At 39.0% G+C, this 17407-nt stretch overlaps 1 protein-coding gene across 5 annotated transcripts in view; it reads left to right on the top strand.

The window, feature by feature from the left end:
- foxp1b (forkhead box P1b) overlaps positions 1 to 17407 on the top strand; it is a 175265-nt gene that overhangs the window by 6447 nt on the left and 151411 nt on the right. The gene's annotated exons all lie outside the window — the stretch shown is intronic.

The following is a 17407-nucleotide window of genomic DNA, read 5'->3' as shown; positions in this document are numbered from 1 at the left end:
AAATATATGAGTTTGTATGTAATGTATGAATATAATATACAAGTTTCACTTTTTAAATGGAATTACTGATATCAATCTACTTTTTCATGATATTCCAATTTTATGACCAGCACCTGTAGTTATGGGCCTATTTCGTGAGATTCTGATAGTATGAGAACCATGAGCTATACCACAGATATACCACAGTTTCACAGCATTACAGTAAGAGAACAAAAATTGTTTTTATTTATTTTTTTAAGAAATGCAAATACCACAGAATTGTTAATACCATTACTTAAATAATATAACATTTAGCTATATAATGATTATAATATAGGTATAATACTATGATACTACTTAATATAATATTTAATTATTGGCATTTTAATTCTTATACACCAATATAATAAGAAGACTGACACAAGTGAACATGTTGACACTCACTCTGTTTAATACCTATCAATTTTTTCCTGCGATTAGGACAGGGTTTAGACAAATTCATGAACAGCTTTTGTATTTACAACATTTTTGTTTTCAATGATGTTTAAAGTCAAGACTATTTTTTTTTTATCATACGTATTGAGAACAATTTTTAAATCAAACACCAGAGAGTCAGAAGGCTGTTTTAAAATAGTCCCTTTGGCGAACAGATTGTAGAGGACATTGTGGCAGTTCTTCACAGAAATATGTGCTGTTCACTGGGAGCTGAAGTTTCCCCTTTTTATGTTTGGTCAACTCTTGTGTACTGTAGAAATGAGGTGTGTTCCCCTGTAAGAAAATAAAGAAGGAAAAACAGTTTTTCTTTTCTTATCAGCTTCACAAGATACACCCTCTACTATGACACCAGATCAATTTGTTTTTGTAATTGTACTCATTGCTGTAAATATAACTTCTTCTCTTTGTAAAGTTGCTGTGAGCCTTATAAGCTGATGTCAGCTGGGCGATTAGCCTCTGTAGCTAGCCTGCAGTAGGGTGTACCTATGTTTCACATGCTAACAGGACTCTTTTAACTCAGCTTGTTGCAAACATTTGTTTCAAAACTGCGTTATCTAAAAAAAAAAAAAAAAAAAAAGNGTGTGTGTGTGTGTGTGAGTGTGTGTGCGCGCGTCAGGAAAGCATCGAGTCAGCAGAAAACTAGGATGACACTCTGAGCGTCGGACAGGAAAAAAAAAAAAAAAAGAGAGAGATGGGTGTCTCTTCTCTGGTAGACAAGCCATGACTGAATGCTGGATAAAACTTAACAACCAGCCAACGTATTTTTTAACAAGCATAAACGTTTAGGGGAAGGGAATTCCTCCCTTGGCCACCGTTCACAACTGAATGATGGCTCAGAGGAGCAGGTTTGGTCATTTCAGCTGTGAGAGAAACTCAGTGGTTTTAACACCGCGACTTTTTAACAACGTATATACCTTGTAGCCGGTAATCAGCCCATTGAGTTAAAACCTACACAACACGGAGGTGAAGTTTCTGACATGTTGTTTCGCTTTGTTCATCAGTGCAACTTTCAAAATGTAATTCTGTTTTAGGGCAGGTTGGGTCAGAAACAGAAGAAAAAAACAAACTGGGACCACTGTTAATTTGATCAAAACTCAGATCAAACAAATATAACTTGTTGGTTTTGGAATTGCAAAAATTATACATTTATTAAATGAAAAAAAAAAACTGAACAGTGGACCTACTCAAAATGTAGTTATATTCATAAAACATTTCAGTTTGAACTGAACTGAACAAACCACAGATGTGATGTGATGGGAGTGAGTTTAGAAGAGACAAAAACCACTACTGTAAAGGAGCTCCATTGTGAAAGCAAACAAGGCATAATCATTGTTTATCTTCATTATTGTTTTCATATTGTTGTTGAAATCCAAATTTGAGACTGAGACTCAGATGATTGATTTCCCGGCTGCAGGAACAGCTTTTGTTGGAATGATGCTGTTCACTTAAAATGTCACGGAGAAGTTGAAAACATGAAAGTCCTTTTTTCTTTTCTATCTTTTTTTGTAAAAAGTTGCGTGGTTTGATTTTTTTTTTTTTTTTTTTTTGCCGCTCCAGCCAGAAGTCACTTGTCAGTCAAACTGTGTGGTTAGATCTGTGAAACATTTTCTTTGTCTGTTTATGCTTCTTTTGCTTCGACACGTTCCTTTTTCTCTTCAGCTGTGGCTTCTCGTGTTATCTCACAGGTTTCTTGTTGCAAAAATCGGGCTTCGCTTATATCAAAGTGTTCCTATCTTAAAAGCTATTTAAAGCTGGATGCCAGGCACTTGAAGATGCAAGCTTATGTGGCCTAGAGATTAAATCATTGCTTTGCTAAATCAGAGTAATGGGATAACAAGAGTCAGAAAACTGACATTTACATCATTTAAAACCTGATACATGTAGCAGTCAGTGTAATGTAAAATAAGGTGGCAGGAGACATTTTTAGGGCCTTCATCCTTGACTTCTTGGCTGTTTTCAGTTGGCAGTCCCGGCCTAATAAGAAACAACATGGCAGGGCCTGCTCTTCCATCATCATCGTTGGGTGGAAAGTTGGTGTGCTTTGATCATGTCTTTTGGGCGCATCACTCCGGCTTAGCTCACTGCTCGCTATGTGATAAGCCATCAGAGCACTCAGATCTCAGCCGGCAGCTCCGCAGGCTCGAGGAGAGACAGGAGAGTGTAATGGAGACGAGGAGAGAGCAGCGATGCAGATTTTGTTGACAGACTCTTACTGCAGCTGTTTCTCTTTTTTTTTTTTTGCCTTTAAGTTCAGCAACGATGCCGTCCCTCTTCACTCATCGCGAGGAAAGGGGGGGAAAAAAAGCTTGTTTTTGTTTTATTCCTTCTTAGTTGAATGCTCTGTTCTGATGTTTTGACCTGTTGGCAGTTAAAAAAATGCATTTTTAATTAGAAGTGCATATTAATTGACTCAAAAACACACACAGTTTAATTATTAGACAAACTGTTTTCATGGGTGCTCTTAACCAGTTACCAGATACATGTTCTCTTTGAAGTCAGACGCTCCCTTTTCTCTGTGCTGCTTCCCTTCGTCTGTACATAAAACATCATTTTGAACCCCCATTATGAAAGGCTGCTCCTAATTGACGGGTTGCTGCTTGTTTATTTGATATATATTTACAAGCTGGGAGGTAATTGGGAAGCAGTAATTACCCAAGATTCAGAGCTGTGCTTAAGCAAAGGTGCTACCGTGCTGATGAGTGTGGAGCACAGATGAAAGTGTGCAGGTTACTCTTATCATCTACTCGGGCTGTTAAAACACTTGACAGCTAAGAGCAGAGATGGCTAATTGGGCCTGTGTCCCTTATTCAGCCTCATTGTTTACTAAGATGATGCATTGCACGGGATTAAACACATGATACTTTTATCCAAGCGCTTTTATGTGTGTGTGTGAAGTTAACAGCGAGCCTGAGCAGTTAAAAGCAACAATAAAAGCCTGGTGGATGTGAGGCATTTGTGGATTTGAAGTCCCTCCTGATGATGTTGTTCCTCCACTGATAATGGGCTTGTTAACTGAGATTCATTACACGTTCATTCAAAGAGGGCTGGATGTTGAAGGAGCGTTTGCCACGGCGGAGTTATTCTGATGTGGTTTTGTGAGCTATTTGGGGAAGGTGATGACGGTACGTTCCCTGACTCCCGATGATTCAGGAACCTGACAACATGGAAACTTTATCTTTCCAAAACGATCTTTTTACCTATTGTTTCTAAGAATATCCCCGGGAACACGGCACTGTTTCTAGAAATGTTTTCAGAAAGACCAAAAATGCTGTAGTTACTATGCTAGGTCCGTACATGGTGCTGTAACGCAGCCATGAAAACACACCAAAAAGATACCACATTTTTTTCCAAACCAAGTACAAGTACTTACACTTGAGTACTTGTTGATTCTGAGTACCGATATGAGTACTAAGAAATGCTATTACACTTCTTACAATTTGTAGAAACTTCAATAATAAATTGAATTTATTCCAACAGCTGATGTGTACGTTGAGCGTAATTTTCAATTTAAAGAAAGAAAAGAAGTCCGTCGTGTTTAACAATCGTTATCTATGTACAACAAAGGCGCTATTCCTCCCTAAACTTTGCTAAAAGCTAAAATATAAATGATATTAAGAAAACAGTAAAGTGATAGAAAGAAAATACGTCCAGCTTTCAGCAGTATGAGTGGAGAAAACAGAAGTCTCTGTTTTGAAGCATTAGCCTAGCATTAGCTTAGCGCCTTTCTTAGCGACCGTGTGGGTAGCTGCTGCTCATTCAGCAGCTTGTTAAGCAGCTTTGCAGGCTCGTCAGTGACAACTACAGTCAATTTGGGCCGTATCTACTCCTCATGTCATCCCCTCTCGTCAGAATGGTGTAGTTAGATGGTAGCGGCTGGCCTGGCTCGATGGTGACTGCTCTGCTCCACGTTAGACAACACCTACACCGCTCTCACGTTTTTAAATGATGTCCTTTTTTTTTACCTCAATGACGGAGGCCTTCATCCTCCTGCTAGAGACTGAGTGGTGAGATTGTCAGGAAGCTCAGGCTCAGGTTCGTATGTTCCCAGGGCCTTCTTCTGCTTAATCGTTCACTTTAAAATACATCCGCACGGCTGCGTCTTCTTCTACTTGTTTTTTTTTTTTATTTGTGGTAAGCAAACAACCTTATGGTGCATTACTGCCACCAGCTGATGACGGATGTGGATCAGGAGAGCCAAATTTAAAAAAAAGCAAAAAAATGTAAAAACCTACATGTGTACGACTGACATTGCTCCTTCTCTACCACCTGACTGCTCAACTGAGAGGTGAATGTCCCGCTTCTTTAAAGTGCTATCGCTTCTGTAGAGTTGGAACATTTGTACTAGTACCAGCAAGTAAACGCACACGGTTACCTAATATCAGGGATGTGCTCCACGCTAGGGGTGCACCTCTAGTGTGTCTCTAGTGTGGAGCATCCACTCCAAACTGTAAACACAAGAAGAAAAAGACGAGGATGATGAAATGGAGCAAAAACCTTAATCCTTGGCTTCTACTTTGTGTCACATTAAACTACTTCTGACTGGGAGTCATGTCAGTCCAAATACGTGGACATAATGGACACTTTTCAAGCTCAAAGTCCAGAGAAGAACAGCTAGAGTAAATTATTTGTACACAAGTGTCAGTCTTTTAAAACTATTCCCATTTCTTGTGTTTTTTATATGTGTACTTGATATTTATTGCTGATCTTTTTCTGCAACATTTTCTTTAGTATTGTTGACAGTTCAGTAAAGTGATATAAACCTTTGGGCCTTGGATTATTTGGTGTAATAAGAAGGAGTTTATCCCTTTTTTTCTTTTCAAGGCAAAGCTATCGTTCATCAGTCTCGTCTTTTTGTTGAAGTGATCCAGTAAATGAAAGTTTTGCCGTAGCTGAGCAACTGGCATCTGCAACGCGTAATCATGTGATCTGTCATTATTATCGCTGTTACGTTTGTAATGCCAGGGGTCGTAGCTTAGGCAGGAGGTGGGACTGTGGCGTCATAGTTTTCAAAAGGGAGAGATTTCGCTCTACATGAAAATTAAAGGGTGACGTTTTAAGATTTTTCCCTCCTTCAAAAAATAGTTTTTGGGCTCCTAAAACATTGTTGCTGTGTGGACGGGGTCTCAGTGGACCTGCGATCGGGGTGGTATTTGACTTTGTTTGCTGCTCAATTCCACTTTCCCACCAACTCTCGCTTTCTGTCTTCCTCTTTTGTCTCTCTTGCTCTCTTTCTCCCTCTGACATACAGACACACACACCTTGTTTGTGAGCAGGCTGCTGTTGTTCGATAGCCTGCTCTCCCAGTAGATCTTCACACGTTGTTGTTGTTTGTCTGCATTGCTCGGAGTGTGTGACTTGCATTTGCCTGGACTCCTTTGAGGGAGTTTGTTTTTGTTCTTAGTGCTGTAAACAGGGCGGGGCTTCATTCCCAAACCACCCCATTGGAGATGGGTATTTTCACAGGAGTTTTTGTTGTTTTGTTTACCAATAGATTAGCCTGGGATGGAATTATGTGCTGAAGCAGATAGTGTGACTAACCATTCGCAGCATGCGCTGATTAGATAAACACTGTTGTTTTTGTGATTATCAAAAACAAAACAAACCCCCCCAAAAAAACATTTTGTTGATGTCTGTTGGGTGATACTTTTTTTTTAAAGTTACGCCATTGTACAAATTGTTTGTTTTTATTATCACCTGCCACCGAGAAGTGATGGCGAAGTGATAATTTTTCTGCCTGCGTGTGTGCGTGGGTGTGTGTGTTTGTGTTTGTGTGTATTTGGGTGTTTATCTTCCCAAAGAAATCTCATGAAACACTATGTAAAATTTATTGAAATTTTCAGGAAATAATGAGTAGATGTAGATCAACAATTAGTTACTTTTGGACTTAACTTGATTCAAGATGGCTGCCTCTGCCAACTAACTTTAAAAAACAAAACAAAACAAAACAGAAAAATGGCTCAAACTTAGTCCATTTTACAGATATTCACCTAAACTTTAGAGCGGTAGAAGCTGAAAGTCATCTCCAACACATATTCCGACAGACTTCACTGAATCTTTGTTTAAAAGTTTGTTGAGAACTATTTGGAGTCAACTCTGTCTGCCCGTTAGCAAAATAACTCATGAATCTCTGGACAAATTTGAACAAAACTTCTTGAAATGTGGCAGTCATGAATGTATTTCATCTACAGCTGATGAACTCTTTAAGTCAAATCAGTTCAAGATGGCCAGCAAGATGATTCCTGACAACTCTCTGGTCTTGGGCTGCACTATCTGTTTGCTGAAGAAGTTTAATACAAATTCTTTGTGTGAGCTTCTGATGTTTAGAGACAGTCTTTTGACTCAGTGTTCATGTTTGATTGTCTTACTGGAAAGAAAAAAAACTGAAAACATGTTCTGTGAGTTCTGTCACACTGGCTGTAACAAAGCCCACCTTGGACTGGTTCAAATAAAATACAGTATATTATTTTCTAATTAACCCAGTAAAAGTGCACCCATAACCATGAGATACAATTTAAAAACGGGAACAAACAGGTGCACAATGGGGTTCACTTTCTCCGTTCTTGAAAAACAGCTTTTTTTCTCAGCATTGAAACTGTTTTTTTGGCAATAATATTTTAAACTTTTTACTTACTTTTTTCAGGAAGCTTTTATCTCCTGATATAATGGGATTTCGTTAACAAGGTTTGGAATTTGGCTAAATTTTTTCCTTTCTTTCACCCTCCTGAGTGTTTGTACACATTATTTTTTAATTACGGTCAAACAGCTACAGCCTGATGTCGGATCTGCTGTAGCTTTTTTCCCCCCGGTAAAACGTTATTACCATTTATTTAGAAATTTATCTTGAGTTTTAGCTCACAACTTGAACTCATACGGTTCAAGTATGAAGGTATAATGTATCTGTGGCTTTCACTGAATGGCTGAGTGTTGAAGGATACAGATGTCTCATAAAGTCCTTTTTAGATGAGAGGCGACTGCAGCAGTAGCAGCCACTGATTCTGCAAATGTCTCACTAAATTTACACAGCAGCCAGGACAGAAGTCCTCTCATGCAACCAGTGACAAGTTGAAATCATCAGGAGCAGAAATCGAATAAATCTGCCCTTTGAGAAGAGTGGGAAACATCACCTTGCTGTGCCACCAATGCAATGATACTATCAGAGGTTTGTTGCAGTAAATAGAAGGGCAGAAAAGACTTCATGCCGTATTCTACATTCATACAGCCAACTAAAAGCTATTGGTGCTTCTGACTTTGGGGCTAAAATGTTATGGCACAGGGACAGGGTCTTTATTATTATTGCACAGGTTACATTTTTGCAAATTCGTACCGTATCGGAGACAACAGAACAATGGGTTTTTGATTTAAGAAAGACAGATGAGAAGGGAGAAATCACAAAGTGAGCTGGGAGCTCATTTCTCACTGCAGCATTTTTGTGAACCATAAACTTTATTGGCTAAAAACACACTAGCTCAAAAGATTTAATGAGTTGGAAAAAAAAGGCTTGTTATTAATCATAGTTGCATGGCTAAACAGTTTCAAAGTGCATTGTCATTGCACCTTAAACACGTTCTGTTTAATTATAGAAAGTGCCTCGGTGGCATTTCGTTTAAATATCCAGCACAATTTTTTTGTTTGTTTCCTAATTTGCTTTACAGTTCGACATTTGGTGTGTGCATGTAAACATTCCACTCAGGTGACATGACCAAGGGCAGTTACAAAAGACACTGTTGATGTTTCAAATTACTCACAAAAGATAGTAGATCTTGTAAAACAGGACTTTAGTCATCAGTTTTTGCTCAAGAGCATCGGGTCTCTTTCACAAGGCAGCGTTTGTAGCAGATCTGAACGCTTGTCGCTCACTTTATGTCGTGACCCTGGCACCTGTCAGCGGCCCTGTGAGGAGCCGATGGAAATGCTGGTAAATTATGTTGTGATTTTTCAAGATGTTTATGAAACTGATTTGTACTACTGCAATCTGTTGTCAGACGCAAAGGCAAAAAACAACAAGCACAAGTGGGTGAGTGTGAGGAAAAAAAAAAAAAAAGATCTGAAACTGAAACCTTATTTGGAACTTATTTTTCTTCCAAATAGTAGCAAAGCACGAGAACAAGTCTGTGCTGTTCTTCTGCTGCGGCACGAATACGGTGTCAGTTTCTGCTCTGCGTCTCTAAACGTTAACAAAAAAAAAAACCTCACAACGTCATACAGGAGGTTGATTTGATGTCACCAATAAAGTGCTTATCAGTCAATCAGTTAATCAATCCGTGTTCTATAATGAGAGGCTTAATGAGTAATTGAACCCCATAAAATATGCAGAGGTTTGAGGGTTCGTGCATGTTTTGGTAATTCGATTTTCTTTTCAGGAACCAGTGCTAGAAAGACAAATATGTTTTGACTTATTTTTTTACGTTTAGAGCAATAAAACAGGGAAGCGGTAGCTCGGTGGTTGGTACCACAGTCTTGTAATGCTGAGGCTGTGGGTCCAAGCCCAGGACATCCGGTGTAAAACGATAGTCAAATCTGTCGTGTGAGTTTGCTCGCTGTTGCGACCCCCGAAGAAGGCAGCAGCCGTAAGAAAACAAAAACCAATTAAAACCTTTAAATCATTTCTAAACAGAAATAATTACCAAACATATTTTGACAGTGGAAATCATCAGCAAGGCAAGAGTGCAACAAAGATCTACGGTTGTCCTTTCGGCTGCTCCGTTCTGCGGCGGTCACCACAGCGAGCGCGCTCACACGCAGGTTTTGAGAATTGCCCAACCTGGGCTCGAACCTTCAGCCTCAGGAGGATCAGGCTGCAGCACTGACCACCGAGCTACTGCAGCCCCACAAGAAAAAAACATATTAAAAAACTCTAAGCACTCGGAGAGCACAAACCTCCATCAAGGCCACAGCATCATTAAAAATGGCGTGAAGCGGATCACGAGCCATGACATTTTCTTGTAAAAACCCCAATATTTCCCAAAAATTTCATCAAAATCTGTTCATTAGTTTCTAAGTAATCTTGCCAAACAGACAACCATTTCCCTGGTCTATAACTCCTACACCGCACTGCTCTCAGGCTTTTATTTAGTTATTTATTCCTCTGAAGGACAGTGGGTGTTTGGGTGACTGGAACGGCCATCTTTACCTGTTTACCACATTTCAAGAAGAGTCTGTAAACTGGCACCTGGATTGCACTTTTTTTTTTTTTTACAGATATTAGACACTCGTCAAAACTGTTTATAATTTCTAATCTTTTTTCCTATTAGATGTGAGCATTGAAATCCTTTTTTTTTTTAAACTTACAGATAATGATTAAATTAATGACAAACTGTTTCATGGATTTGTTTTCAGTGTAGAATCATTTAGATCAGGCTTGTCAAGAAAAAGTACTTTAGATTTTGAGCCCTAGCTGATCTAAGGTGGTCCGAATGGGACGGACTTTGTTTATTATTTCTTTATTTATCTGCTGAATCTGAAGCTGGGAACCAGACGCTAACCTCAGGTTGTCCCAAGGTGTGACAAAGTTTACCGGCAGTCCTGTCGTCTTTGAGGAATTACTTGAAATGGATTTTTGTCGCACCCTTGCCTCGCTGACGATGGTGTGGAAATATGAGAAAACATGTCGTTGATTAGTTTCTGTTTGCCAGTGATTTTATTGTTCTCTTGTACTGAAAATGAAAAGAAAATCAATCCAGTTTTACATATCTTCTCATTCATTTTTGACCATATAAAGACAGCCCGTTTTGTTCAGATTAATCGTTCGTATTTTAAAATTAAAATCACTCTTTTTTTTTTCCAGTTTTTTGATTCAATAATTTTAATTGCCAAAACATGCATGCACAGACCTTTAAGCAGTTCATATTACTTTTTGTTTGTTGTTTTTGTCTTTTAAAAAATGTAACCGTGCGAGTTACTACTTTCTGGAAGACAATGCTTCTCTGCAATATGAGCCTTTTCTACAGTTCATGAGTTTGTAAAATGTTGAAGTGATACTCATACATCGCATGCTTTACACACTTCTGAGCTGCCTTTTCAGCTCACTCCTGTTACCGTCCAGTCACTATTTATAGCCTTTTGTTGAAACTTAACTACACCTGTTGTGGATGCTGTAAATTTGGTGCGGTTTAAGCAATCAGCTGTTGAGAGCGCCTGGATGTTTTTCTGAAAGCCTTTTCATGTTGCGTATTTAGAGTGCACGACGTACAAGCTTTTAATGTGTTTACCAATCAATTCCTCGCTCTGAAAACAAGTCTAGTGAGATATGAGTAAATCAATCTTTTCATATTCTGCTTCAGAGAGGAGGCCAGGCTTTTGAGTGCATTTCTGCGTACTTTATATGCAATTGTATGCAGTGATTGAAGGGCTAATTCAGAGAATTTTAATCACTCTGACCAACCCTCTTGCAGCGTCATCTTTTTTGCAAATGCCCCATAAAATGAATAGACGAGCAGTCTCTTTTTAGAGCATAATGGCGACATTAGAATATGAGATGGATAGTGAATGGAAATTCTGCATCCTTCACACACTGTTTCTCTTTCACTCAGTCTCTTTTTATCAATAGCGATCCCATGTGAAAGACCTCCCACAGGGCACAGTGAAGTGTTCAAGTTGAACCTCGCAGACAGTAGGACGGAAAAAGCAGAGGTGAGAACAATTTGAGCAGTAAATTGTTGACTAACCAGCGCAGAATCGACTGTTTCGGTAAGGGCTTAGCTAATGTATGATTTCATGCTGCAGAACCAGTAATAGATTTGTTTTGTTTGTGTTTAAGTCTCTCCACCGTCATTGATTGTAACGCCACACCCTCCTACCAGATTCACAGTGACAGCTCTTTTTCCACCAAGTGAGATCATAGCAGTGGAGACTGTGTGTTGTTCTCATCAGGGTAAACCACATAGTGCCAGTCAATATGTAAACAAAGGAGGAGACAGTTTCTCATTGCCTAAGTGACATTTGTTTGGCTGATGAGTCATCTGAAAGATGTTATCTCACAAAGTATTTTCAGTAATTTGAGTAATTCATTCTCATATCTTTATCTTTCACTTTGTCTTATACTATGCATATTATTATTGTTGTTATTATTACAGCCCACTCATTTATGTTGAATCAATATTCTTGATTTGATCAGACATGAAACAAACTCATCAGACTCACACTGGTCTCAGCCTTGTGGACACGATCTGTCATCTGTCAGGTCGAAAGATGAGATGATTAAAGATTGGTGGTAAAAAACAACAACAACAACAAAAAAAAAGTCACTCTTTGGCTTATCATAAAAAATAAATTGAAAATGTAGAAGTGACTTATTATTTTAAAAAAGATAAAACGTCAGATTCAGCTTTAGTGTTGCATTCCATCCATCCATCCATCCATCCATCCCTCTTCATAGAGACCCTCTCTAGCTCCTCCTGGGGGATCCCATGTTGTTTTCAGGCCAGGGAGGATATATAATCCCTCGAGTGAGTTGTGAGTCTGCCCCAGGGTTTTCTCCCAGTAGGAGATGCCTGAACCACCTGACTGATTCTTTTCAATGTGTAAGAACAGCCGTCCTCTTCTGGGTTCCCCCCCTAGATGACGGAACGCACCTCTCCTCTCCTTATCCGTAAGGTTGAGCCCATCCTAATGTTTCTAAAACATTTCAGTTTGAGTTTTAATTTGCTGAAGAGGCACACGGTCTGCAGTGATTGGTTGTTTTTTCCCCTTTGTTGCCATCAATAAATAGCTGGAATACGTTTCAGTAGCTCTGAAATGTGATGAGAAACTTTAATTGTAAGGACACAAGGTGACAACAGGCCTCTGCATACACTTTAAAATAACATGGCTGTAAAAAAAAATAACCTCAGAGTTAATTTTAACAGTCTCAGTGTTGTTTATTAAATCAAGTACCTAAACCTTAAAATGTTAAAAAATGGTAAAAACAAATTTAAAACTTCAAAATCCATATTGATGACATAAAAAGCAACTTTTGAATAAGTCTCCCTACTTGATTTAAAGCAATCTATTATAAAGGATTTGAAAGCGAAAGTTTGAGTTTGTTCTGGATCCACTATCTGGTGAAGTTGCATCTGTATTGTAGAAAAGTAAAAAGTTAAGTGCATTTTTTTTATTTTGGACTTACGGTTTTTGAGCACTGTCTGTGTTTCTGAGGTTCTTTTGCCAAGTCTGCTTATAAAGTCTACCTGTCTGCTCCTGTCTTCCTGTGTCAGATGTGGTACCAATCAAACACTTGTGTGGCCGTTCGTCAGGGCCATAACACGGTGACTGGAGGAGAGAGATGGATGCAAACTGCAACTTCACTTTTTTTCTAGCTTTAGGTTTGATCAGTAGCAACCAGAGCCAATCTTTTCTGTGTGTAGACAGTTGGCAGTGAGGTTACAAGAGGTAAAGGAGTTCCCCTGTATTTATATTCAGAGAGTCAAACCTCAGATGCTTTCCTGATATTTTTTTTTGGCTGCTCTAATGTAAATGATTTGCATGGAGTTGTTCCCTGCTGATTAGAGCTGTTTGGACTATTTTTTTTGGAACCGTGCCAATTGAATTTTCTGCCTTTCTAACGCCCTCGGAGACCAGGGAATACGTTTTTTTATAGAGCCCAAGGCCGAATCTCCTTCCACTCTCCCCCAGTCCTTTAACATCACTCTGACAATTAGTGAGCTCGACCATCCCCAAATGACACACATAATTAAAGAGTTGGCATTCTAATTACAATGTGTTTATTGTCTGTTTGTGGAGTCTGTGCGGTGCGCAACACACGGGGAGATTTCTTCGGTGTAAATGGATTTAAGGCTGTAAATATGCTTGTTGGTAAATGTGATTTTATGCGGTTAATGTCTTGATACCCTCTTTATCAGCTCTTTGACACTTGTTTGTTTTTGTGTAGCACATACAACACACATTTGGTTGACAGGAATAACAGGCATTAGGAAACATAAATCATTTAGTCATGGGCTTTGACACGCACAGCAGTAAATCATGTTGAGTAAATGATGCAGCTTATTCTCTTCTTCTCATTGCCCTTCATGTTGCTTGTGGGACTTTTGCCAGCTTTAAATAAGTGGTACCTAGAGGGTATTCACATAAAGCCCGCTTGGTGACAAAACGATCCTGGGGAATAAAGGTAGCTGCCACAACAACTAGTAGGACAGCCTGTTGCTTTTGACCTTCACATGCAATGTTTAACTGTGCAGGGCCCTTTGGTATGGCTAAAAGTCAGGGTTTCCAAATGAACTGAAGGAAAATTCAGTTTTATTTTATTGCAGCTGGTGTTGAACTTCCTGCTCCCTCAGACAAAAAGACATAGAAAAGTAATGAGCAGTGCTTCTGGAGTGCTATCAGTTTGCCAGCAGACTGATTTGTTTATCTTTTTATTTAAAAAAGGAGGCAAAGTCTCTCCTCCCGTCTCCTCTGCAGCTGTGTTTGGGCGCACTGTTTTCTGAAGAAGTGGCGAACTATGTCATCTCCAGCCACTAACAATCAACAGCTGCAACGTCAGCCACCACAGCAGATTGGAGGGGGACAATGTGGAACTGATTTCATAATGCACACAAATAAACAAACAAAGCCCCTGCAAAACAATAAAAAAAACATTCTACAGAAACAATGCTGCAAACAGCTTAGAGCTTATGCAAATGCAGGGGAAATGTGTTTGTGAATCGATAAGCCCTATTTGTTTATGAAGAAACTGTGGGACAAGAGTGACCGTTATACAAAGTTGCTATTTTATCTGCAGTAGCTAGCCGAAAAACATCTGTTTAGTTTTTTTTTCCCTCTATAGTCCACACCAAACCCACACATTATGATGAAACGTACCAACTATTTGTTTTTGTTACTGCGTAGATGCATAAGACACCAGATGTTTGGGGCGAAGTTTTTAGTCACTGTGGTGGGAAAAGGGTCATACTGTCAGTAGGTCAAAGGTTGAGCACCATTAAAATAACCCCCCCCAAAAAAAAAAACCTGCAGCATCCACAGCATTAATCAGAGATGAGGTATTTATGAGGAACTGTAATGTTATCGGGTTCAGATCCTTGATGCTGGTGAAAATGTAAGTATTCACTGGAGAGATGCCATATCTGTTTTCGCTATTAATGAAAAATGAAATCTTAAAAGCTCATCCCGTTGTTTAGCCTTCTCTCCCAGTCACCTTGTAATTGTTTCTGTGTCATAAGCAGAAAACGGTAATGCTTTGAGAAACTCATCTCTTCCAAAGAATGGCTCTCTATCACACTCTCACATTCTTTTAAAAGGGAAAAGGGAAGATGAATTTTGCCCATAAAGGCTGTATCACAAGGGCTTTTTATCCTAAATGGCTTTGGGGATTGTTATCTGTGGGAAGTGTGTCCTGGCTCCGTCGTGTTCAATCAAGTGTCCACTTAGCTGTGACTGGGAGTAATTGTTCCCAAGTGGGCCACACACTGACCTGTTAATGTCTGCAATGACCCTGTAACCTTGTCAGCGCGTCTTAGGGAGGAGTTTAAATCATGTGGATCTCCTCCACGTCTTTACTCTACCGGGTCAAGTGGGCGTTGGTCCTGAAAGACCACTCTCTTGTAATTGTCCCCAGTAGCATGGGTCAGCTCGGGGTGTACCCAAAGATTGGCTCTTATTAGATGAGGTACTGGAAGTGGCGTGACTTAATGGGTCAAGCCATTGATCCGACACAGCACCGGTATCTCCTGCTGCAGTTTCTGGCTAAAACTGGCTGAATTGAAGTTACTGTAGATACACGGGAGACCTCGTGTACAGCCTTTTGACTTTATTTTTGCACTGTCGTGTTGCTTATTCTGCAACTGATGATCAACTAGCTGGTGAACAGGATTAACAGGAGCCTCCAGAATATCTTGTGAAGTTTGCAGTGGGGGGTTTCTCAATTTCCTTACTTTATTAGTAGAAAAGTGTTGCAGTCTTGTAGCTTGAATTTTGAACATTTGAAAAATTGTTGAACAAATCGTTGCAGGTGTCTCAGACCTGTCTGCAACCCTTCTCTCCAACCTGTCCCAAGTCTACCAGAGCTGTATTTTTACAAGAATTATTTTTTTAAAAAAAAGGTTCAAAAATATATTTAAAAAGTGTGCTCCTGTAGATTAAATCTACTGCCAAGGTGGGTACATGGGTGGAGGTGTGCAATGAAATAATGTGCACACCACACGCAGCGTGCAATATTATTGTTGATTATTGCAATGACTATATCAGTTGTGCTAAACCCACATTTTTCTCACTCCTCACTGTCATCTAAAGCCAGTGTGGGCATCAAGGCCAGTCAGAGTCCATTTAGTATTTGCAATATTGATACTGCAATGACGATACATTTTCTCTACACACTATTGTACAGCCCTAGTGCACGGCCTAGAATACAGCTTTACAAGACGTGTCCACAAAAATAAGCTGTGTTTTTTAAAAATTGGTCGCGCAAAACGTACAACTTACTGGTCGCTTTGTCGCAAACACTCGAGATTTAAAGAGACCAACGGAGAAATGTCACCTATAAGAAAGTAAGAGAAAAATATTATATTTGGTCACTTATGAATTGACTTGTTACTTGTCCACGATATATCCTCTCTGCTGTTTAGGTAAAAACTGTCTTGTATATCACTCCTGATTGGTCCTGCACATCGTTTTAGAAGAACTGGATCTCATTCGTCTGTAGGGAACATATTCAACTCTGGGATCTTTGTGGGTTTCCTGTTGTGAAATATTTTAGGTCTTTTACCATGCCAAAGCATTAACTTTATTCTCTGAAGTTTCTTTGGTAAACCGCCTTGAGAGTCTGACCTCTTTCATACTGTTTTTAGTACTACTACACGTTGTTTAGCTGTAATCTTTGTAGGTACTTCGCTCCTGTGAAGAATAAAAGTAGATTTAACTTTGCTCTCAATCAGACCGTCTGAAGTCCTCCAAAAATATTCTTGGTCAGGTCCTTGTCCACTTCCACAAATGTTTGTACTGCAAACATTCAACTTTGAAAGATGTTCTCAGTTAAACAGGGGACCCACTCTTACCTGCATGATATCAAAAATAAATACATAACTAAAATTTCCCCTTGAAATGAACTGATAAATCTAAAATTCACATGGTTTAGCCAGCCAGGTTAGTTCCTTGTTTTACTTCACAACGTAAGATATGTTTTAAGTTATATTCCAAAAGCATTAAAAAATGAATATAAAGAGTCAGTTTTGTGAAGTTTCATCTGTATTGTAGAAAAGTAAAAGCTAAGGGCTATTGTCGAATTGAGTTTTTTTTTTTATTTATTCTTTTTTTTTGTATAGTTTGCATTAATGACTTATTTACTCTTTCTTTGTGGACAGAGAAAACAGAGATGGTGGTGAAAGGAGGCTTTTGACCTATGTGGTGCCAGGGTGCAAACTATTTCATTCATCTTTTCGTTTCTTTTGCCTCCACTGTCATGTTCTATTATTATCTTTCACACAGTTTAAAATTGCTTGTAAAATTGCACGCACGCTTCTTGGTTAGGCTACACCAATACCAAGGTCACCCTTTTGAAGTGTTCGCTGCGTCTTATAAAGATAATTTTTATTTTTGTCAGATTTCTTTAGGTTTAGCCAGCCAAGCTGACACTCTTGTATAAGGCTGTGTTGCTTCAGTTGTTTTGCAATGTTTGTTTCAAAACTGCGATTGTTGCTCTCAAAACATCCTGTAAGGTTGCTGAATGAAGAGCTCAGAAACAGATATGTAATTTAAGTTAAAAAAATGGGATTACAACCACATGTTGTTAGAGTAGGAGTCAATGATTGTTGAGTGGAAAGCTTGCCAAAAAGACCACAAAATGAATAAGCTTTGCTGTCAAAGCTTTTTGGTGTTTGTTTTATGTTGTGCTTTTATGAACAAATAAAACCATAACAACCAATGTTCAAATCCCACTGCTGATTGCATTAGAAAAAGCAAAAGTCTGAGTTAATATGTTGTTTTAACACGTAAACATCTGAGTGTC

The sequence above is a fragment of the Kryptolebias marmoratus genome, linkage group LG4 (assembly GCF_001649575.2).
Source record: "Kryptolebias marmoratus isolate JLee-2015 linkage group LG4, ASM164957v2, whole genome shotgun sequence".
Classification (NCBI taxonomy): domain Eukaryota; kingdom Metazoa; phylum Chordata; class Actinopteri; order Cyprinodontiformes; family Rivulidae; genus Kryptolebias; species Kryptolebias marmoratus.
This window is presented reverse-complemented; position numbering and strand designations above follow the sequence as displayed.